This window comes from Crinia signifera, chromosome 2, assembly GCF_055691185.1.
Source record: "Crinia signifera chromosome 2, ASM5569118v1, whole genome shotgun sequence".
Taxonomy (NCBI): domain Eukaryota; kingdom Metazoa; phylum Chordata; class Amphibia; order Anura; family Myobatrachidae; genus Crinia; species Crinia signifera.
In genome coordinates, this window is record NC_139218.1 from 97,989,654 (window position 1) to 98,016,400 (window position 26,747).

Sequence of the window (26,747 nt, forward strand, 5' to 3'; positions counted from 1 at the left end):
TGCTGTGCCAAGCTGTGTGAGAAGCGCAACATGAAATAACAGAAGCCATATTTCCTGCTACACTTTCCAGTATGAGACAGAGAGCCAGAGAGAGAAATGGCTTTGTCGATTAGCCCTACGCAGCTCTCTGTGCCTCTGCTCTTGTCAAAGGCACATGGCTGCCTCGGACAGACAGGTTGGTGAAGCAGAAACGATGTTTCACACTCACTAAGATGTACCTTCCCAGAGTGCCACATGCATTGGCTTTGTGTTTCATGAGAATGGACAGTTTCAGACAACACAGCTGTAACACTTTACACTCTAAAGTTACTCTTAGAACTCCTCATTTTTTTCCGGGGTGCAATGAGACATGGCACGCACAAAACAAAAACTATAGTTCATTTAGGCTGATGCTCATTAAGAACAGCGTTGTAAACAAATATTGTCTACTCAATGACCACTACAATTCAATTAAATCATTTTGTAAAGAAACAGTTGCTTAAAAAAAAAAATAGATTTTAACAGGAATAAAGCACTTTCGAAAAATGTATCATTCACTAAATGATATTGCACACATTACAACTATATTGAGGAAGCTCTATGGAACATAAACTGGACCCTTTAATTAACCTAAAGTATTTTGTCAACAGTGATACTACATTATTAATCCTTGTTGTCTGAAATAAAACGACATGGACTAACATGACAACAACAGTCGTATGCCACATATTACAGCGTGCAGAGAGGCTTTGAATGTCTCTCCGAGCTCTGTTTTTCCTTCTCTTTTTTTCTGCCTTCACATAACATGCTGGGGTTTTGTGAGCATAAGACTGCATGGCAGCCACACTGCTTTGCCCTCCATAGTGATTTAGTAAAGAGAAAATAAACTTGCAGAAGAACAACTAAGAAAATTAGTAATGACAGCTCTCGTGTTAAAAAAATTTGCTCATAGGGATGCTAAGTAGAGCTACTTTTACAAAGACATTATTGCCATATAATACTTGGTATGCCATCTACTGGATTGACATGTAAAATTATACTTTACAAGTTAAGATAACCTGCCTGATTAGTGATTGATATGTAGTCAGATTTATATTTATATTATATATATATATATATATATATTTTACACAGATACACACGCTAGTGTTTGCCCATGGTTTTGCTCGCTCCTTAAGTCCGCTATTTTGTACTTGAGGTGCCTGTGCACTACACGCACCCTGATGTCAAGATAATACACAACCATAAAATTATGTTGTATTGTTGCTATGTGGTCTAGTAGCTTTATTTTTGTATACTAAATAACTGTGTAAGATTCAAGATTTGGCAGCTTCACCTTGGAAGATGTGGATGATATTTGCACTATTTGTGTTCCTGCCCTAGTAAGTAAGGGGCCCTGCATGGCACAGAAAGACTGCATTGACATAGCGGCTCTGCAGTAGTGTATTGGATATCTAAAGGTTCATATTCTCTAATAAATACCCAGTGGGTTTTAAGAGAAGTGGGAGTGCCGTGCCTGTCCTTGGAAGTCTGTATTGAACAGCAAAGGCACCCAACAGGATGCACAGTAAGTTAACTGCCAGTATAAAAGGTTACTATATATGCGCGTAATAAATATATGTAAACCTTGATGCCCGTCACTCATGCTTCCCTAAAATCCGGGAGTGCTGCCTAACTCAAATCACGTGTATATATATATATATATATATATATATATATATATATATATATATATATTTTTTTTTTACAGTTTCTTATATAGCGCACACATATTCCGCAGCGCTTTACAGAGAATATTCGATAAAGTCACTTTGATTTGACATTACCTCAGTCTAGGAGTGCCACTAACTACACACTGGATCTATACAAATTTCTCTCAGATGTCACCAGAGCAGTATACAGTGGTCTGTGTGAGTGCCGATCCAAACTCTTGAGCGGGTTATTGTGAATTCCACCATCGTCTCACTGTATATTTGGGCCATTTGTCTGGTGTACCTTGGAGGGCACAAAATTATTAAATTTCTTGATTGAGGAGTGCTGCTTTATCTGTGTAATTTGTGTCTAGTGTCTGTGTGTCTACGAAACACTGCCATCTGTTGGCAGCGAGTGAAACTACATCTCTCTCTCACACATGCAAAAACACAGAGGCAATCACAAAGGAGAAGACTAGCTTTAGAAGCATTTGCTTCTAGCGGGCTTACTAGACTGGAGCCTGCATGAGTGTCAAGCGTAGATCTTTTTACTTTATTGCTCCACTCCCCAGTGTCACATTGAGATAATGCATAGCTCCTGTTCTTTCTACAGTATATCATTAAGCAATATACTAGTGAAAATACGATCCAAATTCATCTAGTAGTTTTAGGTGGTGCTGGAATGATTAGACAAACAAAAATACTGAAAAACTAAAGAAATTCCCTTATAGTTCAGAAACAGTCCCTAGAAGTATATTTCTTTTAAAAAACATGTACATATACAACCCTTTCAGTTTTAATATATGTATAGATATCTCGTTTTTTCCAACAAGGATTTCAAAGAACATACAAAAGATCTCAGAAACTGTAGAGCTAAATATAGTTTGATTCATCACCCAAAGACCTTTACTACCAACACTGTTACACAAAGAGAAGAGGAAAAAATGTTGAAAGCATTACAGAATAGTTTGAAGCCTGGTAAAAATGACCCTAAATAACATAAAAGAAAAGAGTCATGGCTTTCTCTGAATTTAACGGTTTATATTGTAAAAATAATGTCACCTGATATTTAGAGGGGGGAAAAAACCTTTAAAAAAACCAGGCATGCTTCAGTGTACAGTGAACAAGTCACACTTGCCTGCTCTCCAGGAATGTCTGGGAGAATTTTTGGGGAGTTCCTCCAGACAGGTCACAGAATAAATCAGAATCTCAGATCCAGCTTTACTATTTGCTTATAGAGCAATCTGCGGTGAAACGTTTCATGGCTCTGCTCAGTGCAGTGCAATAATGTAAATTGCGTTGTTGGGCAGTGGGGGTGAGGAATTGTGATGACGCAAAAGGAGAGTCCCAACAAGTAAAGAACACATAATAATTAAGGAATCATGGATCGCTAGTCAAAGAAACAGCAGTTGCCTGTGATGGAAAAGTCGCCACCCAGACAGAAAGAATAACCGCCCCTAGCAAAACTGCAAATGCATCCCAACAGATCCATTCGCAAACACTGAACCATCATTCAGTTTTTTCGCTATGTGCGTCTAGGGCTTCCACTAACATATGCGGCTGGCATCGCGGTGCGGTGACGGAGGTCCCCACGATACCTGTAATGTGGTTTGCGGGGGGGCCCAATAACCTCCTTGGCGATGCGGCGTCTCCTCCTCCCCCTGCAGCCGGAAGGCCATCAACGGCTGGCTGTGACATGCTGCTTGGGGAGGAAGAGCAGCACGGAAGCCGGGGAGGGAGGGTAGAGGCTGCGGCAGACGGCGATAGAAGCCCATAGGCTTCTATAGGGTATCGCCACCACCCTGCCCTGCAGTGACGCGTCGGCCGGGTGTTAGTAGATATGAAAATGACGTAAACCGGGGGTTTTACCGCATTTTCAGATTAGTACATCCTGCCCTCAGTCTGGAAGTGGCCATCGCTGACTTCAGTGACCCAACCAAAAAACAACTTGGCACGCCTGCGTTTTTACAAACGCTAACTGCCGTTGCGCTTGTGCAAAGGGAATGCTGCGCATGTGCATTTGTTTGGTCGAACAGATCGAAAATTCTCTGAGTACTGATCTATGCTGAATCAGGCCGTTTATTACTTATCGCTGGAGACTTACAGTGTGTAAACCAGCACACATTGGATACAGTCTTAGAACCAAAATGGAGGGCTTATTCCAGTTAAAACAGCCCGCTTTACCACTTTTACTTTAAAAGTGGTAAAGCCAAGGTCTACTCTAATTTTTTTATTTTTTTAGCTAAAAAATTGAAAGGTTATACTTCACATGTATAAAAATCAGTTGTCTATTTAACCCTTGCACTTTGACATGCCCTTAAACAAATTCACCATTACAAACTGTGAATCTAAATGCCCAAAAACTGTTGGCATTTGAACTGTTGCTTTTAGTAAATATTATCCCATCAGTTATTAGGGCACTGAGTAGATAATATGCTGTCACTGAGGAATTACTTCAATTACTTCGCTAATAGTATACACCAAGGGCCTGATTCAGCAAGGCTCGCTAAGCAGCGGTTGTTCGCTGAAACAGCGCCTGGCCGAATGACTCCCCGTCCCCCCAGGCAACATGGGAGAGGATGTACCTGAACACATCCCCTCACATGCAGCTGAAGGGGAGGGAAATTATTCGGTGATCACCAGCCATCGAATGATTTCTAAACTGACTTTTCTTTCCCTCAGAGTCCGCCGAAAAGGGGTTGAGCGCTATGAACTATCCTGAATCGGACCCAAAATGTGTTATATTCTCTGCGATATAAATAATATGAACAAATTGATTATTAAGAAATGTAGCATTAAATCATAGCAAAAACACATTGGACATCTTAAGGGTCATTTACTAAAGAGCAAAACAGTATGCCTGCAGTACAGGTGCTGATTTGTGGAGCTGCACCCATAGTTTTTTGCATACACTGCATGTTCCCGCTTCTACAGGTAAGCTCACTGTTTAGCGTACAAAGGGCTTGATTCCAAGATGGTTGGTAATAACGCAGTGATTACTAATCTCAGCCTTCGCTCTGTTTGTCACTGTGCGATGGACTGAATGATCGCTGAGAAGCCCACTTTCAGACTTCGCGGTCTGTGCAATTGCGATGGAGAATGTAAACATTTCAACATTAATGTAACAATGGTTGCACCATCAAAATTTGCGGTAGCCTAAGGTTTACTCTAGCTACTCTCCTTAAATTCAGATAAACATGGTCTCTGATGCAGTAAAGTTGTGACTGAGAACTGTTCTAAAAACATATCAATGAAAGGGTCTTTTCCCCATCACCTACCAGTCTCCTCCCCGAAATGCACAGGGATCGCGAACCCCTTCACAAGTGTTAGTGATGCCATACACAATGGCGAATGCACTTAAGATTTTCCAACACTTTTCAAATACTGGTAGTACGTAGTATTTAAAAAAAAAAATTGCATAACTACAGAAATATTAGCACTATATGCGTCTCAAATACCCCTTTAAGACATACACGGAAATCCAGGGATTTTTCACATGTATGCGCATCATCCCGGGACTAGCGTATGTCTGAAAGGCTATTCCCTGGATTTTAGTTGAGTAAAATCCTGGGTCCTGCAACTGACCCGGGAGTTTTAAAAACCCAGGACTGTGCCGGGTTTAAAATCACGAGCGGTATTTCTGTAAGGGGTATTAATCAGGCACATCAGGACCTTGGCTGATCTGAGTGATTGTTATGATATTTGGGGTTGTGCACATAATTATGTAGATATAATTCAAAGGGTAGAGAAAAAAAAAAGGATGTACAGACATAGTCAAAAAAATTTAAATACAAAACATAATATTAAAAATTCCATAAACCATTTGCAATTTAATCCTACTATAATGTCAAAGTAACCAAAGGAATAACTACTTTCCGGTCACTGAATAACTTTAATTCCGTCCACAATTATCTAGGTAAATATAAACACAGCTGTCCCAAAGAGCAGATTGGTGCTATTTTGTCCTAAATCTGCATCACAGTTTTTCAAACAAAAATAAATCCTAACAATTTCAATGGGCTTTGTTTAAACAAAGACATTTTCCTCAGCTACAGCTGGTGAAGTTTATTTGGCCTGTGAACTGCACATTTGCTTTGTTCTAGACCCCACAGCGATGTGTATACAAAGAGGTATCACCCTAATCTGGTTATGTAAAATTAGCGGATATTCAGAGATTCTTTTACACATCTGTTTAAAAGCTGTGAATAAAATCATTAACACCATAAGGTCACATGACAAGTGAATAGCAAGATTTCTACTTGTGAACTTTGATGGAATGCGTTAGGCTATACATACAGTAATAGCAACAGTGACAACTATGCTAGAATACATTGATTATACAAAAATGTATATTTTACCAAACTCAATCAGTTGGTGAGTTGGTAAAATAGGGGATTGTATTTAACCTCTTCAGAGATACTCGCACATATGTATATGTTTACTTAATTGCACAACTTTTTTTAAGTTTTCATATGTATTTAAAAAATAAATAGGTCAATAATTTTTTCCCGTAACTTTTACGGCATTATCTTTTCCCCAAAATGATGTATTTTAAAAAACCATTACAATTATTAATAAACCTTTTATCAGTGCTTGCGTGGGTTTCCTCCGGGGAAATTGTAATGTAGTCTAAATTGTACAAGTATGTACACACGGGTTGGGATCATTTGGTCTATTGCATTATGGTAGAAAGTCATTAGGTCGAATCCATTAGGTCGACATGCTAAAAGGTCGACATGATTCTAGGTCGACATGGGAAAAGGTCGACATGATTCTAGGTCGAAAGGTCATTAGTTCGACAGGTCATTAGTTCGACAAGGTCATTAGTTCGACATTGTCTATGTCGACATTCACAAGGTCGACATGGGGTTTTTCACTGTTTTTTTACCTGAATGTCAACACAGTCGACATGGACACAGTTTAAAGTGCACTGCATCCCCTCGCATCGCTCGCTGCGCTCGCTATGCGTCGGGCACGGTGCCTCGCTACGCTCGGCACACTATTTTATTCTCCCACCACGCCCTAGTGGATGGTAGGGCATGAAATACCGCCTGTCGGCACATGTTGGCTCAAAAAACAGTGAAAAACTCCATGTCGACCTTGTGAATGTCGACATAGACAATGTCGAACTAATGACCTTGTCGAACTAATGACCTGTCGAACTAATGACCTTTCGAACTAGAATCATGTCGACCTTTTGCCATGTCGACCTAGAGTCATGTCGACCTTTTAGCATGTCGACCTAATGGATTCGACCTAATGACTTTCTACCATAATGCAGTAGACCAAATGACCGCATCCCGTACACACCATTAACCAAAAACTTTACAGTAAATAAAGACACTGAGACATAGATTTGGCAGAGAAACAGTTAGCTATTTATTGAATGCAACTATTATTTAAATATGTATGGTTGCAAAGACACTACCAACAACAGGCATTGCAGACAGATAGAACCTAGAGTGCACAAACACTCAACAAAAACATTATAAGCAACACCTTGACTTCCCAGTCGTCTGGGTGATGACACTGGTTCCCCCCCCCCCCACCACCACACACACACACACACACACACTCCCCCCATTAGAGTGGTACAGTCCAACACCTGTCAACAAAACGAAGAATACCACAAAAAACAATTGCACTCATCCAGCGACCTGACATTCTTTCCATCCGCAACACAACTAACACATATCTCTAACAAGCTTCAATGAAGCCTGGAACAAAGAGGATTTGGCCTGCATCACCAGCCCCATAAATGCACAACCAACAGCACCACACCCCCCCTACACTGCTATAGGCTGCTTACACTAGTGATCAGCACCCATGCCAGTCCCCACCCTAGAAGTTTAAATCACATTTTTTTAATGCAATCATTTGGTTTTCTCATCTCGAAAATGAAAAATATGTCCCTTAAATGTTATGCACTTATTCAATGGTAGTGAATATTTAAAAATAATAAGACATGTTACAATAAAACACAATATATATATTTACATTTCTTTATATACGTATATGTAATTATACATGTAAATATGTAAATATGTACACACATACACACACACATGATTAGCTGTAAGCAAGAGTAAGCTTATGATTTAGCCGATGTGTTGTGGTCATAGATGTCCATCTCTGGCTATGCTGTCTTAGTACATGTCTCTCAGATAAGGCACCAGGCCATCCAAATATGCAGTGTAAAACTAAGGAACTCCCGGTAAAGCGATGACACTACTTTTCAACGTTACCTCGCTCGAATGCTGGATACCTGTCACTTACTATCAGAAGAAACCCTCTTAAAAGTAGCCTTTGCAGAACATTTGCCACATGCACAATAGTAAAACATCTCTACACTGTCCACAGTAAAAAGTGCAACGTCAATGTTAATCTATACAGAAATGCAATAGCAAAACAAAATAAATGTGACATTCCCATCTACTTGCATGCCAAACCTCGCCTGGCTGTACAGCATTCAGACACCTGCCACAGTCTCCTCCTCAACCTGCCAAGCACTGTGCTGTAATTTAAATCAACCTGACAAGAACCTAACCTTCCAAATCAAAGAGAATATGTGTAATTATAGTAGAGCATTAGATCACTCATGCTTTAAGTGACACAGCATCTGTTACCTGAGAAAGCCTTTTCATGTCTACAAATCAAGTCTGAATACTCACCGGTGGACCTCGCCATGCTTCTTTTAACTGTAGCATTGTGCAAGAAGGGAGCCAACCAAGGGCTGACAGGTCAGGGGTCCTGATGGTAGCCTCTACTGAGACACTACAAATCCTTTCGCTGAGCTGGGGTAGTTAATGTGAGACGGCTGACATTGGATCACAACAGGAAAATCTGTGTTACAATGCCAGGAAAGCCAGCTCCACCCAATCACCTCCGCCAAAAGTTCTCCTAGCAGCCTCGCTCCTGCTCCAGCTACAGAGACTTTACGCTCAAACTGAAAGAAAGGCAGCACAGGATAAGCTTCTTTCACTACAGCATCTCTAACCTGTTTAGGGGCAAGAACTGGTAATGGAGATGTGGAAAGCAGGATAAGCTCAGCTTTCTCTGTAATTAATCCACAGCTGAATGAAACTCATTAGTTCCCATGAATGTAGCAGGAAGCTGACCTGCCACTGGCAGAATACTTTACATGTTAAGCAATGCAGGACCTACCGATGTCCACATACACAGCTAATAAAACAAATCCCACAGCAATAAAATGCCGTAACTGCTAATGTAACAAATGCAATGCAGCTGCAAAATAAGGAAACATGGACAACACATATATCATGTATTTTAACAGCTTTATTAATCCTAGCATGTCCACTACCTCATATAATGGGGTTATTCTGGTTCACTCCTTCTGGCAAAATCCTTCTTAGATGGACAAAACCATGTGCACTGCAGGGGGGGGCAGATGTAACTTGTGCAGAGAGAATTAGATTTTGTGGGGTTTTACTTCAAAGTGATATCTATATTGCAGTGTAAAAATAAAGCAGTCAGTATATTCCCTGCACAGAAACAAAATAACTCACCCAAATCTAATTCTCTCTGCACATTTTACATCTGCCCCCCTGCAGTGCACATGGTTTTGTCCATCTAAGAAGGAATTTGCAGGAAGGAGTGAACCAGAATAACCCCCATTATTAAGAAATAATTTCAATGGGCAAATAACCAGTTAATGTTTTAATAGGAATTTGAGAACATTCAGATCGCAATGCTGGGTCTGGCGCATTCACACTAACCCCTAGTCACCCATTACACAGAGGGCGACCTGGTGAATTGCTGAGTTACTTGACCCGGGGTATATGTTTTGGTGCTTTGACATCGCATGCAGTGTGAAAGGAGTATTAGTAATTCATTTGACAGCAACTAATCAGTTGCAGCTGTCTTCTATGCTACTGAATACATTTTTGCTAATGCCTTTTTACTTTTATTTTTAACGAAAAGGATTGTTGAAAAAATGCATCAAAAATGGCCTCAATTTCATCAGCAACGTGGCACTACACACGAATCGTCCGCTTATTTCCCGAACCAGGTGTCTTTTGCTATTTCTGAATTTTTTCGCCTAGGCATAAAATCGTATGTCCATTTGAATAATCCAAATCAATATTGAATACGCCCATAAAGTGACAAGAGCAGTGATATTAACAGGGATATTTTTCAGTTATTCTCTTGCTATCTGCACTATCAATATACAATGGGTAGAATTAATTAAAAAGAGACAATGATTTCACGCATACTGTATAAAGTTTCTTCTTCAAGACAAGTTTACAAAAGTTGAATGACTTATTTTAGCAGGTCCACCTTTCATTGCTGACAACTCTCTCCCTGCATCACATTAACAAGTTTAGTTCAATGAAAGAGGATATTGGACCCATACAACTGTGTACAATGAAGGCAGCGAGAGAAGTCTTACGCTGTCAGTGAATATGAAGCAGAAAAGTCTGGTTCAAATGTAACAGCACAATGCCCTTTTCATGAGAAGGGCGATATGTCTGAGGAAAAGTGTTGGCACTGCCAGCCAATGTAATTATTGTACCATACTATCAGAGCCAGAAAAAAAGAGCTTGTTTTTCTGTGGTACAATGAAAAACAGTATGTCCAAGAATGGATGGCATGTCACAGAGTTGCTCATGCAGGAAGGTAGGTCACAACACATGGCTGGGTAATCGCATGGGAGAAAAAGCCTCCAGCCCAGCTAATAGTGTGTATGTATTTATACACTAAAACTGCACCTGCAGTTTACTTCATTCCTTGGAGACGCATGAGTGCCGCCTAACACCCCAGCATTGTATCGTGGGGTATCACCCCAGAGGAGGGCACCTCAGCCAATTTGCCCTATCGGACACCAGTTAAGTAGCCAGACTTTGGGATATTTGAGAAGTAGATAAGGGGGTGGGGGTGTAAGTATGTGTGAATCTGAAGTAACACATTAAACCAGGCTTGTTTAAATAGACAAAAAAAAAAGGAAGGAATGAATACATTAAAGCTAAATATTTACATTTAGTTAATTATTGAAAAGGATGTTTTATTTAAAAAAGAAAAACTCTACCATGACCAAACCTGAACAGGTGCTACACCACTACAGTAATCACACACACACACACGCACAATCACAAAGCGCACAGCACTGTGTAAAACATTTTTTTTTCCTATAGTAAATGATCTGCAAGATATCAGCTGAAAAATCTGGAACTTTATGTGGAGATGTCTGCAGTAAAGCACAAGAGTTGATACTTGGTCCCTTATGCTATATTTACAAGAGCATACAGTAACTCTAGCATCTGAATCAAATCATACCGTATTAGAACAGCATTTTCCCTCAGGCATAATCATGTTTATAACCGCACTTGCTTATTTTTCCAAACGAAGTTTAATGTTGGAAAGCTGGATAACCTCCCTTGTGGGATACGTTTTCTGTAAGTGGTCAAGAATGCAATCCTTACAGGAACTTGAATTCATGAGAGTAATGGTCGCACACGCCCCTTTTTCAAGTGGATAGACCAGAAACCCATGTTTCCAAAATGCAAATCAAGAGCTTTGCGCTCTGCTAGCTGGCATAGCTAAGAGCTCCCCAAATGTCTGAATGAGCCTCTTTCTTTAACCCCACTTGATTAAACAGTTCACACACCACTTCACAGACCTTTTGCCTGGTTTCAGTGAACAGAGATGGTTTCTGACTTGCTTGAACAATGGTGACTAATCTTTCATGGGACATACAGTGTACTTAGTTAATGTTTGGCAGCTGGAGCTAGGATGTATTTTTTAAGATTTCGAGATCAGGAAGTTTAAAAAACTGGATCCTGGCTGGAAGGACAATGCTAGGTATAGCTATGGGGAAATATTTATTTATTTATTAACAGTTTCTTATATAGCGCACACATATTCCGCAGCGCTTTACAGAGAATATTTGAACATTCACATCAGTCCCTGCCCCAGTGGAGCTTACACTCTATATTCCCTACCACATGTACACGCACACACAGACATTCTAGGGTTAATTTGTTGGGAACCAATTAGCCTACCAGTATATGTATTGGATTGCAGGAGGAAACTGGAGTACTCGGAGAAAATCCACGCAAGTATGGGGAGAATATACAAACTCCGCACAGTTAGGGCCATGGTGGGAATCGAACCCATGACTTCAGTGCTGTGAGGCAGTAATGCTAACCATTACACCATTCATGACCTTTGTTTACAATGTGTATGGCAAGGCTGCATTGCATATTTTATGCAGCAAGTAGTAAGGTTTAAAGTTGGTCCAGCACTGTAAAATTGCTGAACTTCGTTACAGTGCATTATATAATTCAGGATTTCTTAACTTTTCCCTTTCCAAATGCTCACTTGCTTTCCTGCTTCTATTTAACAAATGCACCTACTCTGTAATCCTGGGGCTTCCATGAACCACAAACTGAGCATATAAGGTCTAGTCTTTGTTCAACATTTAAAGCACCTATAAGGAGTAAAATGTTAGAATGTGATATTGGTTATTTTGGCATATTTTCTTTATAAGTGCCAGAATACCTCACAAGTGGCTAATTAAATTTGGTGTACATATCCTGCATTGACAAATTACAGGTTATCCATTGCAGCAAGTGCTATGTATTGTAAAGCATAGTTTTATATTGCTTGGTTGTTTTTGTTTACAAAATAGAAATCGATGTTGATATTTCGCTAACTGATTAAAGTGCATTCTAGATATTGCAGAATGTAACAGTCAAAACACTTGGTATACAGACTTGGGGGCCAAGGGCATACAGATTATTAATAAATCTAGAGGTGGTTTGTGGTTGCAACTGGATGGCCGAACAAAGATTAATGCAATAGGACTAAATTAACAATATAATCTTGTCCAACATGGGGGGTTTCTGGGTACTCAGGACCTCCCCCCCACCACCACCCCTGCTTGCACCACTGCCCCCCTACCCTGCAGTGTTAAGAGCATTGTGGTGCAGATCAATGACAATAATGACAACAATCATCAGTGTACCTACCGGGTATCCCTAGAATGGTCATGTGACACACTGCAGCTACACAGTTAATCTTTTTGTGATGCCCTAACATTATGTATATTATGTGTGCAGTCTTCTCATTAGAGAGGGTTTGACAAGTTAGCCTAAGCTTTAACAGATAGGCATTTTGAGGATCAATCGTTCATATTAGTCAGGCAGGTCTAGCTAACAGAATACAGTTTTTGGACGGAGCTTTTAATATCAGTCATTAATCCTCAAATGGTTACTATAATTTCCTCACAGTATTTTAGAGAAAACGCAGATAACAAACTAACCAGGAGATCGCTCTTCCAGAGTCCCAAGGTGCATACTGTAACACAGAGATATGTCCAAATAGAGCTCTCCTCAAAAAGGGGCCATTTGGAGAGCCATAGTCTGCCACTTAGCCACGCCACACATCGTTATGCTTAATCTGCTACTTTATACCAATTACTTTACAAAGAAAAGTACTAATCCTAAGTACATAGAACACTGCTACTTAGTACACAATTAGTGAAGATAGATACAATATTCTGGATGCAGTACTCAGTCCCAGGAAACACAACTGATGGCAGAGCATCTATATCTCGCCCGGAGTCTTGCGCCATATTCTCTGGTGAATCGGTTACAGAGAGTACTCCTAAAAAGATCAATTCGAGAGTGCCGACTGTTAAATGAGGCATCAATAATCACTTTACATTGAAACATCATCTAGGCTGTATAGACGATATATGTTCCATGTAATAACTCAATTAGCTATATATGAAGAGTTTCCCAGCTGTTAAAATAAACAACAATTGAATTCATCACATCGAGAAAAAGCAAACATTGCTGCAGATGGGCGACATTCAGAAATATTCCCTGTGTTTTTATCTCCAGTAGATGTTGACATGCAGCTAGGTTGTATCCAAACCAATCCTGCTGATTAACCTTCCTCCAAGAACAAGTCCTGGCTTATCCCTACAGCTCGCTGCAGCTACTTCATGTTTTGTTAGTGAAAGTTATTACACTAGGACTAGCCACAATCTCTTACTTGTATCCACGAAGTATGGCAAAGGAGAATACATGAATAAATGTGGGTGAATGAAACACCTAAACACACAAATTACCTTATTATACATTAGATGGCGACAATTAAAGGGACAGTATACCGTACAGAATAAGAAATTGTGCCATTGCCATGCATTGTGCATAAACACACTGCTTGGTAACAGTTAAAGACAGTGGTAGAGATGTATCAAGAGTTGCTATGGACACTTTACTCTTTATGATGCTTGACGTGTCGATCCCAGTATCCATAACAATATGCCAATGGGTGATACAGGACCATTGATGTTGATGGATAATTAATTATATGGAATCACTTGCTGCTCATACTATAGCATTGTATTGTTACTAGAAGGTGAAAAATGGCGTTCCACAAAAGCATTATAGCTGCATCCAGCATTTTATATTAAGTGCTGTCATATGACAGAGGAATGTGCTGTCATATGACAGAGGAATATCAGGCTCCATCATCCACTCCCTGACACTACTCACTGGTGCCTCTCTCTAAGGGCCAGATGTATCAAGCTTCAAAAAGTGATACAGTGGAGAGTGATAAACAGCCAGCCAATCAGCTCCTGCCTGTTATTTTTCAAACCCAGCCTGTGACATAGCAGGAAGGAGCTGATTGGCTGGCTGGTTATCACTCTCCATTTTATCACTTTTTGGCGCTTGATACATCTGGCCCTTAGAGAGAGGCACAAACCCTATGTGAGGAAAATGCAGCCCATGGGAGCGTCTGACATCACCAGGCTAATCCAGGACAGAGTATCCGCAAAAAAAAAAATGCTCACATTTACCTTTGACAAAAAAAGAATACACATTAAATTAATTAGGAGATGGATGTCTATAAAATTAGTTATAAAAATAAACATTAAAATACATTTCCTTGCAATAATGGCCGTAAAGGACAGGAAGCAATAAAACTGTGTCCTCTTAGCAGGGGTTATATTGCAGCAAAAATAAACAAAAAATCCAGAGCTGTTACATGTAGGAAACATTTCTATTAAAGCAAAGCAGCATGTCACTCGCCGGCTGGTCATTAATGGCAGCCCATCCTCCCCATCTACTAGTGCCAGTTGAGTTGTAGTTCAGCTTCTGAAAAGGCACAGAGCTGGAGAAGCAGGGAAAACACTTAACACATCTTTCAATTGAAACTTGGCAGAGGCCACACCAGACCTTACGGTTCATGACTGGCACTATTAGGGCTACTCAGGTTTGTACTCACAGACCATTATATAGCTGCCCATGGTCTGTTGCTCTACACTCATCAGGAGGCAACAGTATTTTCCAGAAGAATCATGCTACAAAATGCAATACTGCGTTTGTATTAAGATGAATTTATATTGCACATGTGTTACATGTGTATCTCGCTATGCAACAACGTTCACACATTGACCACTTCAATAAATGGAATCCTGTCTAGTGCGTCCAAAGCAACAGGAGTATGAATTTTAAAGCACGTTTCACATTTTTTTATATCCAATAGACAGGACTGTGGTCAGGATGTGGTCAGCAGGTCGACCGTAATACATATGTCTTCCACAATTGGTCAACTGGCCATATTTATTTGATTTATTTACAGTTTCTTATATAGCAGTACGGGACAGTACGGATGGTGTAATGGTTAGCATTGCTGCCTCACAGCACTGAGGTCATGGGCTCGATTCCCACCATGGCCGTAACTGTGCGGAGTTTGTATATTCTCCCTGTACTTGCGTGGGTTTCCTCCGGATACTCCGGTTTCCTCCCACAATCCAAAAATATACTGGTAGGCTCATTGGCTCCCAACAAATTAACCCTAGAGTGTCTGTGTGTACATGTAGGGAACATAGATTGTAAACTCTGGGGCAGGGACTGATGTGACTGTTCAACTATACTCTGTAAAGTGCTGCGGAATATGTGTGCGCTATATAAGAAATTGTTAATAAATAAATATAGCGCAGCAGATTCTATTGCGCTTTACAATTGTAGACAGTAATAGAACAAACTGGGTAACAACAGACAGTTGGAGGTAGGAGGGCCCTGCTGCAAGCTTACAATCTATAGGGATGTAGGGGATACATGAATAAGGTCATCATGGTTAAAAAAAGTCAACACAAGCAATAGGTTGACATGGAAATGGTCGACATGAGTTTTTTGCTTTAAAAAAAAATGTTTTTTATACTTTCCAAGTGGACATAGAGTTAGAGTATATGAGTGTGCCAAAAGCATGGTGAGCGAAGCGATCCATACAACAGGATGCAATGCACTTATACGGTATCCATGGCAACCTATGTCGACATAGTCACCAAAAAAGTGAAAACCACATGTCAAACTTTTTCATGTTGACCTATTGCTTGTGTAGACCATTTGACCATGTCGACAGAAGGTATGTTGACAATTTGCAGGTGTCAATCCTATGGCCTGTAGACCAATAGAGTCCAACCTATTGACTGTCGAGCTTGTTACTGTCCACCCTATGACCCATACCCCTCCGGTCATAGGCAGAAATCAATTTCAGAGTGATGGCAATGGAACCGTTGGATGAAAACACCTCTGTCTAGTAGCATCACATTCTTGAGCACCCCATAGATGTGCGCAGTAAAATTACCAAAGTTTGGTACCATATTAAGCTTTAATGTTTCCAGCCAAACATCAGGGTGTAGTTCTAGAGAAACAAGACCAAAACCTGCCAGTGCCATAGTTATATGCAGATCACTGAATCTGTGATTAGGCCATGGCTAGCTCTTGAAGGAGTAAATATACTCAAAGATAAGTTGTAGGCGCCCTACTTGAAAATGCTCCGGCTGACAGCCGTGTAACTGGCACCAGCATATGTTACACACTGGAACGGGCTATATTTTGAGTTCATTTAATTGCTTTTTTTGACACTATAATAAAGGAAGGAAAAGGTGGGAGAAATCACACCCATTAAGAAATTCTTTAAAGGTCTCGGGCAGATTTATTCTACATTTCCTGTTTGGAACCCTAAACAGACTACGTAATCCCATTGACACTAATAAGATGTTTCCTTCCAAGTCAATTTACTGTTAATTAGCCTCTTTGGAAGTAGTGTCCCCGCCTTTCCTTATTAAAGCTACATGATGTATTACAGAACTCTGCTCACAGGGAAATGGTAAAAATACACAATTGCACACATATCTACCCTTCCCTAATATTACATTATCTGTCTAGATAATTTACGGAACACTAATATCTAAAACAATAATAAAAAATGTGTTTAACATTATACCAGTATGTTCCATTTGATGTGAGAATAATGAATACAACGCTATGGCACCCCTTTCACACTGGAAAGTGCTTGCAAGCCAGGTACAAAATCCCAGCTGCGACCTGACTTGCAAGCGACACTAGCCGCCTGACCCGGCATAAAGCAGGACGGGTGATGCAGTTGGGAGGCAGGGCCGAGGCGGTGCTGGGCGGCGCCTTTACAGTGCATTGTGCGGGACCCAGGTCACGTCGACCCAGGATACCCGTTCACACTGCCCCTGGACCAGGGATGAAATCCCAGAACGTTGAACCCGGGACAATCTTCCGGGACCCTTTCACACTGACCAGTTTCCCGGATTGTGGTGCGTTCATGTGCAATAACCCGGGAAATATTTGTCAGTGTGAAATGGATATTAGTGACGCCATTGTGAATATGGTTGGTTGCATGATGCATTCTAGAAGTACCCAGATATAAATTTTCTGAAAGTGGCTTCTGTAAGACACATTTGTTTAAAAATTAAAGAATCTATATAGGAGCTTGTTGGAACCGTATAAAAACATTTAGCATCATTTCATGCTATCCCAATGAACTCGCCAAGAAGTAAATACTGTCGTCTCTTTAAGCAGAGAAGCTGCAGCATGCCATTGTAAAACAGATGCAAGCACAGATATTTAGAACTTTAGCTGCTAAAACCTAACCTTCTGCTGTTTATAAAACGCTTGATTAATAAAGTGAAGAATAATTTGAGGACAGCTCAGAAAAATTATCTAGGTTTTTGTACTGAGGTAACTTTTACCACAAAACTAAAAGTGTTTCTAAATGGATCATGATTAAATAGAATAGAATAGAATCAACTTTATTGGCCATGTGTGCTTGCGCACACTAGGAATTTTTTGTGGATTTACAGTGCAGCATCAAGCAGGGATGAAGGGGGGTGGGGCATTACATAGATTACATTGAGACATTACATGCGGGGAACACATGCCCGCCGAGCAATGTTTAATGTAGCCGACAGCTCAGAAACAGACATGCTTCAAATATTAGAAGTCACTGGATCTTTCCTTTGCCGCTATTAGCGGTCTGCTCATGGTCTGTCACAGTGGTACCGTAGTAGGGAAGCCTATCCCAGACCTTTCCATCAATATAAGGATACCTGGGTTTAACAGAAGGGTCAGGCAGGTGCCTGGCTGTGCAGCGTTACCTCTAACATCATGCCGCACAGCCTAGTTGACGGGCAGCCTGAGCCAAGGTCTGCTCATGCTTAGCGCTGCTAAAAAAATTCAAATGCACATTTTGGTACCGAAAACTATTGGCTACAATTCCAGTATTAAAAACCCAGCTATTTTTTTTAGCTAAATCCTGGGATCCCGCGATTGGCAACTCTATACCGAAGGTTACAAGCATCAGTTTCTAGCAGTCACACATTAATGCCAGAACACCTATTGTATTTGTGTTGCACATAAAAGAGAAATCACTTTAGATTTAGGTGCTCCATGCTTTTTAAAGGATATTTAAAGGATATGTCCACAAAACTTAAAATATGAAATCCAAACCCCAACTACTAGATCAGCAGAGATGCTCTAAATAATCTCTGGTGGGGTAGGTGTGGGGGGCTGGAGTCCCCGAGACCACACACATTTCATGATGATTTGATTGGATAAAAACATACTTGCCTACTTTTATCTTCACCTTTCCGGGAGAAGCCCGGAGAGGCAACACATCAGGGGGGCGGGAGCAAGGCTGACATCACTTGGCCCCGCCCCCCCATGACGAAAACCTCCGTGATTCGCGGGCCGAGAGGGAGGGGGCGTGACTTAAATGCCGCGAAATGACGCGATCGCGTCATTTAAGCCCCGCCCACTCCCCGCGTACCAGCGATTTCATGTAATTTTAACCAGCGGGCAAGGATGGAGCGGGGCAAATCCCAGAATGCGGGAGACTTGCCCACCTTCCCGGGGGGCCGGGAGAAGGACCCGATTTCCGGGAGGCTCCCGGCCATTCCGGGAGGGTAGGCAAGCCTGGATAAAAATGTAGTGTGTGAAGTGATGCAAATGTGGTCACGCACTTGCAATCTCCTAGGGAACATACACTAGGCACAGGTTGATATGCTCCAAGAAAACAACTGCATTGCTATTTTATTTATGGAATAGGAAATAAATACCGAATCACACTTGACTTTGTAGTCTGGGAGTGGGAATGCACCCTCATTGCCGTGTGACAATGTTACTTGTTTATAGTGAATGGAGAACCCTCATTCTTACTTTAAAAGATGCAGCTGTCTTACTAGCTGCCAGGGTTGTAAACTGTTTGTTTGGCCTGCAGCATAGTACATTAATCTGTGTCTACACAGAGGATTATTGCAATTTCCAAAAAGTTTTCACAGCCTCCGTTTAAGAAAAAAAAAAGTACACATCCTTGAGGCATGTCATTTCTGTCACCTCCAAAAAGAGGCACCATTTCTAGAATATTTCTAATGTTATACAACCTACATACAATGCACGAACGGTATTTTAAGCAGTGGCTATAGCATATGGTAAGTGCAGGTAAGATATTCAGAGGCAAACACACGCACACACACACACACACACACACGCACACACACACACACACGCAGGCATCTCAGGCATGTCTGAGCAAGCATGAACTGTTTTGGCACAGGCCCAATATATGCTTCAGCTTCCCTTGCACTGCCAGTTGCTCTAGACGTAGGAATGTTACTTTCTCATTCAGGGCATAAACTGGTAAGTCGATAGGCAGACAAATGGCATTCAGACAAAACAAAAAACTTTTCATGGGAAATCTGTGGCTGTGCCACAGGTAACACTATACAAGAGATCCCAAGGCTGGATGTTAGGTGTGTTCACGGGAAAAATATGCAGGAAGGAAATAGAATTAAAATGTAAAAAACAGAGCTATTGGCATCAGAAATTGTTATTTGCAAAAAGCTTTATGACTGCTTGGAACACACCTGACTGGATCATGTCTTGTACAGGAGTAATATAGTACACGGGCGTCCGAAGGTGATTTACATGCAATTGTGGCTCCATTTATGAAATCGCGGCAGATCAATCGCATGAAAATCATCCAAATCGCGTGTGATTGAGAGCAGGTCCAATGCGATGCACGGTTCCATGCACATCGTACCGGAGCCCATGCACATTGCACCGGAGCCCATGCACATTGCACCGGAGCCCATGCACATCGCACCGAAGCCCATGCACATCGCACCGGAGCCCATGCGCGTCGCACAGGTTGCAGAAGCGAACATTTGGATCGTATCCGGGCAGGCTTGGCTGGAATCACATGCAATATATATATCTTATACAAAAGGGCCGCATATGATATATGGCATGCCACTGTGCCTGTGGATTAGACTGGCAGTAGAATGACTAATAAGCAAGTACTATAATACATATAACGAGTGCGTACTATAATACATACAGTATGCTGTGCAGTAGGTTGTTGTAGAAGCAGCAGTCACACACTGCGACCAAAACTATTGCCGAAAAGATAGCAGTTTTGATATGAATATATCGGAAGAGGTTCCAACCTATTCAGTGCTGGCTGTTTTCTTTCGGCAGGTTGAAATGTTCCAAACCTGTAAAAAACAGGTGGATTGATGGAATAGCAGGAAACTGAAAGATTTTGGTCATGTTTCCAGCAATCTCAATCTCACACCGGCCCGGGTGAGAGTAGTTCGTCCGGCCCGTCCAGCCTCCCACCGCCACCCGTCGCTGTGCTCACCGGGCCCCTTCTCTGGCCGGGTGAGCATCAATCAGAGGCCAAATCCGACATCCAGATTTGGCCGCTGATTGAATAATGGATGCCGGATCCATTATGGCAAAAGAACATCGGTATGGATCCAGCATCAATTGTATATACCCCTAAGTTGGTAAAGTAGCTTAAAAATATATATACATATATTTATAATTCTCAATATAAGAAATGACATGTCAGTCAAGACCAAAAGGTGAAGAAAAGAGTTGTGGTTCACTCAGCACAACAGATTAAGTGGGAGGTTGCAGACTTGCTACAGGAGACAGATTCTGTCAGCATTTCGGCATTTTAAATTCTTTTGAGGAAACACATTTCACAGCTTATAAACAACTGATACTTTGAATGCTGCCAAGAACTCTGGCTTTCTAATTAAGTGGTCCCATGGTTTGTTTGCCATAACTTATTATTTTTCCATCCTAGCTATGATGTCTAGCCAATAGAGACAGATGCTGTTTATTTGACATCCATTTTTAAATTAGCATGTGCAACTTCACATTGGGGAGTACCATCGTTGTGCAGTAAGGTGGTATTCCTCATGGACATAACACAGACATGGACAACTTAAATCTGACTGCCGTGTGTGCCAACTTTGCCTTAACTGCCTCCTTTATACAAGGCCACTGAGGACGAGATGTACTAAAGGGAAAATGCGGTAAAACCCCCGTTTTACCGCATTTTCCTATGTACTAAAACCCGTATCGCAGGGCAGGGTATCGCCACCTTTGGGTGGCGATACCCTATAGAAGCCTATGGGCTTCTTTTCGCCGCCCGCCGCGTCGCCGCAACCCCGCCGCCTCGACGACCCCCCCTTTCCCCCCTCCCTTGGGCTTACCTTCTTGCAGGTCCTCCTGGACCCCGGAAGGTAAGCCCTTCCTCCCCCTAGCAACGCAGCCGGATGTCCTTTCCGGCTGCAGGGGGAGGAGGAAGCGCCGGGGACAGCTTGCTTAGCTGTCCCCGGCGTGAAATAGCAGAAGCCGGCTGGGAGGTGACGGAGACCCCCCGCAGACCACAGTACAGGTATCGCGGGGGGCCTCCGTCACTGCATCGCGATGCCAGCCGCATATGTTAGTACATATGCGGCAGCATCGCGGCGGGGGGGGGGGCGCGAAGGGCGGCGATGTATTTTAATACATCCCGCCCTAATACTGTAAATACGTATGAATGAATCTGCTGTAAATTCTGCATAAATAATTTCTCAGAGGTGTAAAGTTTCAACAACACTATCTTCAAGTTCCGCTTTTGCTTCTTGAGTCCACACTGCACCTGCAAATTTGCATGTCACTGAATTTATGGGACAAAAGCGGATATTGTTATTAATGTGTATGAAAATCCTTGTTGCATGCCCTGATTTGATCATCATAAAGAATTGAAGCAGGGTATTTACGGCCTATGGCCCTTATGCAGATGTGATCGAAGTACATATTTGTTCTCAAAATGGGCAAATAAATATGCACTGCAGGTGGGGCAGATGTAACAGAGATGTGTAATCTCTGTAATGTACAGAGAATTAGATTTGGGTGGGGTTTTACTTCAAAGTCAGTGTAGAAATAGCAGCACCTGCGCCTCATTGAAATAAGAAGGAGAAAAGGTCCTTATTTTTGGAAGCACAATCTGCATATTCTGACAGCCGTTACTTAGGGTTACCACCTAGTCCCTTTAATTCTGGACACATGTTAATTACACAGGTTCTGTGGCAGTTTAAAATCAGGTGAAGTGGAGTCTTGAAGTCAGCAAGCCACAGAACCTGTATAATTAATATGTGTCCGGAATTAAAGGGACTAGGTGGTAACCCTACCGTTACTGTACACTGTGTGCCCAGCAGCGACAGCTGAAGTTGTCGCAATTTATGGCTAAAGTTGTAGGAAACGTCAGTGCCATAACTTGCAAAACCAGTTTGGCACCCAGTCTGCTTAATAATGTCTGCATAGCAGCAGGTCATTCAGTTCCCTTCCCTTACATGCAGGGAACCGGTAACTGCAGCAAATACATAAAGGGGGTTATTTTGGTTCACTCCTTCTGGCAAATGCCTTCTTAGATGGACAAAACCATGTGCACTGCAGGTGGGGTAGATGTTACTTGTGCAGAAAGTGTTAGATTTGGGTGGGGTTTTACTTCAAAGAGATATCTATATTCTCGTGTAAAAATAAAGCAGTCAGTATTTTCCCTGCTCAGAAACAAAATAACTCACCCAAATCTAATTCTCTAGGCACATTTTACATCGGCCCCCCTGCAGTGCACATGTTTCTGTCCATCTATGAAGGATTTTGCCAGAAGGAGTGAACCAAAATAACCCCCAAAGTGCACAGTAACAGGAAATACATATGACACAGCTTCTAACATCTCCAACTAAACTGGTTCAATTATTCTGCTGCGTGATATGGTTGGGGAATTGCTCTGGCAAAACATGCAACCTTTCTCAAGCAAATATAGAATTAGGTAAATACAGGTTCCCTTATCCAAATATCCATTCTCCAAATTATTCAGAAAACCAAACCAAACCAAAAAATAAAAAAATACATTCGAAAAACTTACTTGGGACATCTGTACCAGCCCTACTGAGGACATGTTATGTAACTGGCAACACTGGGGACATATGTAACAGCACTACTGAGGACATGATATGTAACTGGCACTACTGGGACATCTGTAACAGCACTACTGAGAACATGATATGTAACTGGCACTACTGGGACATCTGTACCAGCCCTACTGAGGACATGATATGTAACTGGCACTACTGGGACATCTGTAACAGCACTACTGAGGACATGATATGTAACTGGCACTACTGGGACATCTGTAACAGCACTACTGAGGACATGATATGTAATTGGCACTACTGGGACATCTGTACCAGCACTACTGAGGACATGTATGTATATGTAACTGCCACTAAATATGCAGAAAAATAATTGCTTGGTTATGGAATAAAATGCATTTATTCACTTAGAGATTTCTAGTCCTTATCCAAATCCAGTAATTTAATAGGCACACAGTCGAGAACTGGAGAACTATAGGATACCAGTGTTTGACTTTTATAAGGAAATGTGAGTCTCTATATGTGGGAGTAAAAAATGAAGAAAAAAAAAAATTCGGAAAGGCAAAATAAATACACTGTAATACATAATGCTTGCTTGACGACAGCTGCTAAATACATAAACACATTAAATTGTTTCACCACTGTACACTACGTTGAATGTTTCCCTGCAACTTAAACTAATATTATCCTGTACTTCATCACAATTCAATATGAATTTTTCCCAAAAGAAAAAAATCCCTGCATGGACGAAATTGTGTAACAATTAAGAATTCAGTGAAGCTGTTTAGAAAATATGCTTTGGCGATCAAGCGGTTAGCCGAATGCTGCAATATAGTCCAGACCAGGAGGCTTTAATCTTCCAGAAAGTGACTTGGATCTGTTTGACACATGGTACTTTAAAACAGCAAGTGTAGGCACTATTAGGCATTATATATCAAAGGCTTTGCATTTACTGAGCTCAATAATCTTCCTGAAATAACTGAAGGCTTTGTGTATAGCGGCAATCCCATGAACTTAAGTAAGATTCACAATATTTTTGTCTTACTTTTCTAGAATGTTACAACTCAGTCTTTTTCATAATCTCTGGAGTATGAAGCTGCGCCAATGTTTTGCGCAGCTGATCAATTGTTTGCTAAAGTCTTACAAACCCCTACAGAACATACGTTGTCCGCGCTGTATGTAGATACCACTGTTGCAAAGGGAGTCGATTGCTACAAAGCGCGCAGCACACAACCATGGGTGCCCCAGGACGGTCACTGAGACCAATACAGATGTGGCTGGAGATGCGCACTGTGCTGTAGAGTACAGATTAGTTATATTAACTCCAACCATATCTGAAATTGGCACACTGGGGTATGGCGGGAAGTCATCGGTTTCTGATTGGGTGCTACTTGGGTGCTACTAGGGCTGGTACGATTCCCCATTTACTCTGTTGGCTTAGAACAGTAGCGTTTTGGGATGAGATCATTTAAAGCACCAACTGAATGGGTCACTGGAAACCCTGGCGCGTTGTGAAGGGTGACAACTTGGGTCAACCATGGGTGAAAGGGGTAACCCATGCTCTTTGTACCAGGTCTGAGCCAGGTAATTATGTCTGAAAATGGTATTACTCACCTTGGCTCCCAGAGCATGAGCTCCATTTGCACCACCATACACACTACACCTCTGCGAGTGACTGAAGTGATTCATTTATGCACAGAGGGGTTGAGAAAGTCATCTGATAGCACAATAAATTATCCTCTCAGGTTATCTGACCTATAAGATCCCATAGCGATACAGCACTAAATACTAACTATGTAGAAGGAACTGCTGTCCAGGGTCATGTCATGAACATGGGTGCAGGGCCGTCTTAACAACATTGTGGGCCCTAGGCAAAGCAAGGCCCCTATTTAAGTTTTTTTTTTTTTTTTAACCCATAATTTCCCAAGGTGTCTCTCCATCTGCAATTAGCATGCTTACAGCCATTAAATGTTTGGCTGCAGGCCGGTAGAGAATGTTTTCTGGGCAGCTGCCCAGTAAGCCAATACGTTAAGATGGCCCTGCATGGGTGCTTTGTTTGCCTATAAAGAAACTAGATTTGCCCTCCTGCTAATCAAAGTGGTTAGTCACAACACAAGGCTGACTCCTCCTCTTGTTAGCTTGGGGCATTAGCATAATGAACAGTTTCTACCACTGACTTAAATGGCACTGTACTCTGCATTTATTCAATAACCTACAATTAAGTAATTGTAGTGCATTGGTGTGGTGTATTATATATATATATATATATACACACACACACACACACAGGATCGTCATCAAGTGCTTACTTATTATACATATTACATTTTACTGCATTCCCAGGACTATGGTATATTGACTACAGTGGATTAGCTATGTCTCTATTGAGTTGTTGAATTGTTTATTTCTGATTGCCCCAATGTCTCTGTATTAAAAACAGGAAGGATAAAAGTGCATACGCACAGGGCATTTGTATGAAGAGTGACTGGTGTGAATGTTCAACTATAATCTGTAAAGCGCTGCGGAATATGTGTGCGCTATATAAGAAACTGTTAGTAATAAATAAATAATGATGCAGCAAATCATTGGGCTGAAAAACGCTCAGTGCATACACACTGAGAGATTTTAGCCCGTCCAATCGATTTTCACAAAGGTGGACGACTTTCCATAGCAGGCCGCTCTGGAAAGCCGTGCAATCCGTTGCTCATCTGCTGGTAATACCAGCAGATGAGTGCTGGCAATGATGTGGGAGCGCGCAGCAGCGCTCAACGCTGAGCCATACACAATGGATGGCTTTTGGATGGCTTTTGAGCTGAAAGCCTCAAATGGTAAAAGGGAGCTGCATTCAGCTCAAAATTGCCCAGTGTGTATGGGCCTTAAGTGAGGCACTACGGACTCATGGTAAACAGCATTTAAAGTAGCGAGACCCTCGCACAAAAGCATTTGGCCTGTTGGGCATTTTTGATTTCTAATTTTAAAATCACATGAAAAACAGGAAAAATAGGTAAGAAATGTTCTGACATCTGTGGCTTACAGGAGGCCTCTAGAGTACCTTAAAAATCATGGTGAACAAGACAGTGTAAAGATGAACAAGAATAATGTAACAAGAAGTACTGTAATATGGCTGTAGGATAAGACATCTTTGAAGTCATATGTGAAATTTAAATATACTATGAAAGACAATATTGAAATTTCCTGATATTTGTTAGCAGAGGATAAAGGTCTGTGAATTTGTGTTACTCTTATGGCATGTGGAAATATAATGTATTATTATTCACCCAAAACGTCCTGTTTTCATAAGAATCCTAATGCACATTGCAGATTCCTGAAATATTTAAACGCTGAGTGATCCAGTTTTTCAGCAGAATGTTTTTGAAGAGACAATTACTAAAAATTCACCATATGAACATCAACACAATGCAAATTACCTGCAGCAGTTCAACAGGCACACAACACTGAAACTATGTGCAAAAAAACCCACACACACATACACACACACAAAAATACACACTACAATA

The 26,747-nt window shown here is 41.3% G+C and overlaps 1 protein-coding gene across 7 annotated transcripts in view; it reads right to left on the reverse strand.

Annotated features, from left to right (window-relative positions):
* MID1 (midline 1) overlaps positions 1-26,747 on the reverse strand; it is a 352,642-nt gene that overhangs the window by 104,057 nt on the left and 221,838 nt on the right. Inside the window, exon 1 of one of the 7 annotated variants that reach the window (XM_083172595.1) lies at positions 8,342-8,512. The exons of the other annotated variants lie outside the window; for them this stretch is intronic. The gene's annotated coding sequence lies outside the window, so the exon portion shown is untranslated. Of the gene's footprint in view, positions 1-8,341; positions 8,513-26,747 lie in introns of those variants that run through there. 7 annotated transcript variants of the gene reach the window in all.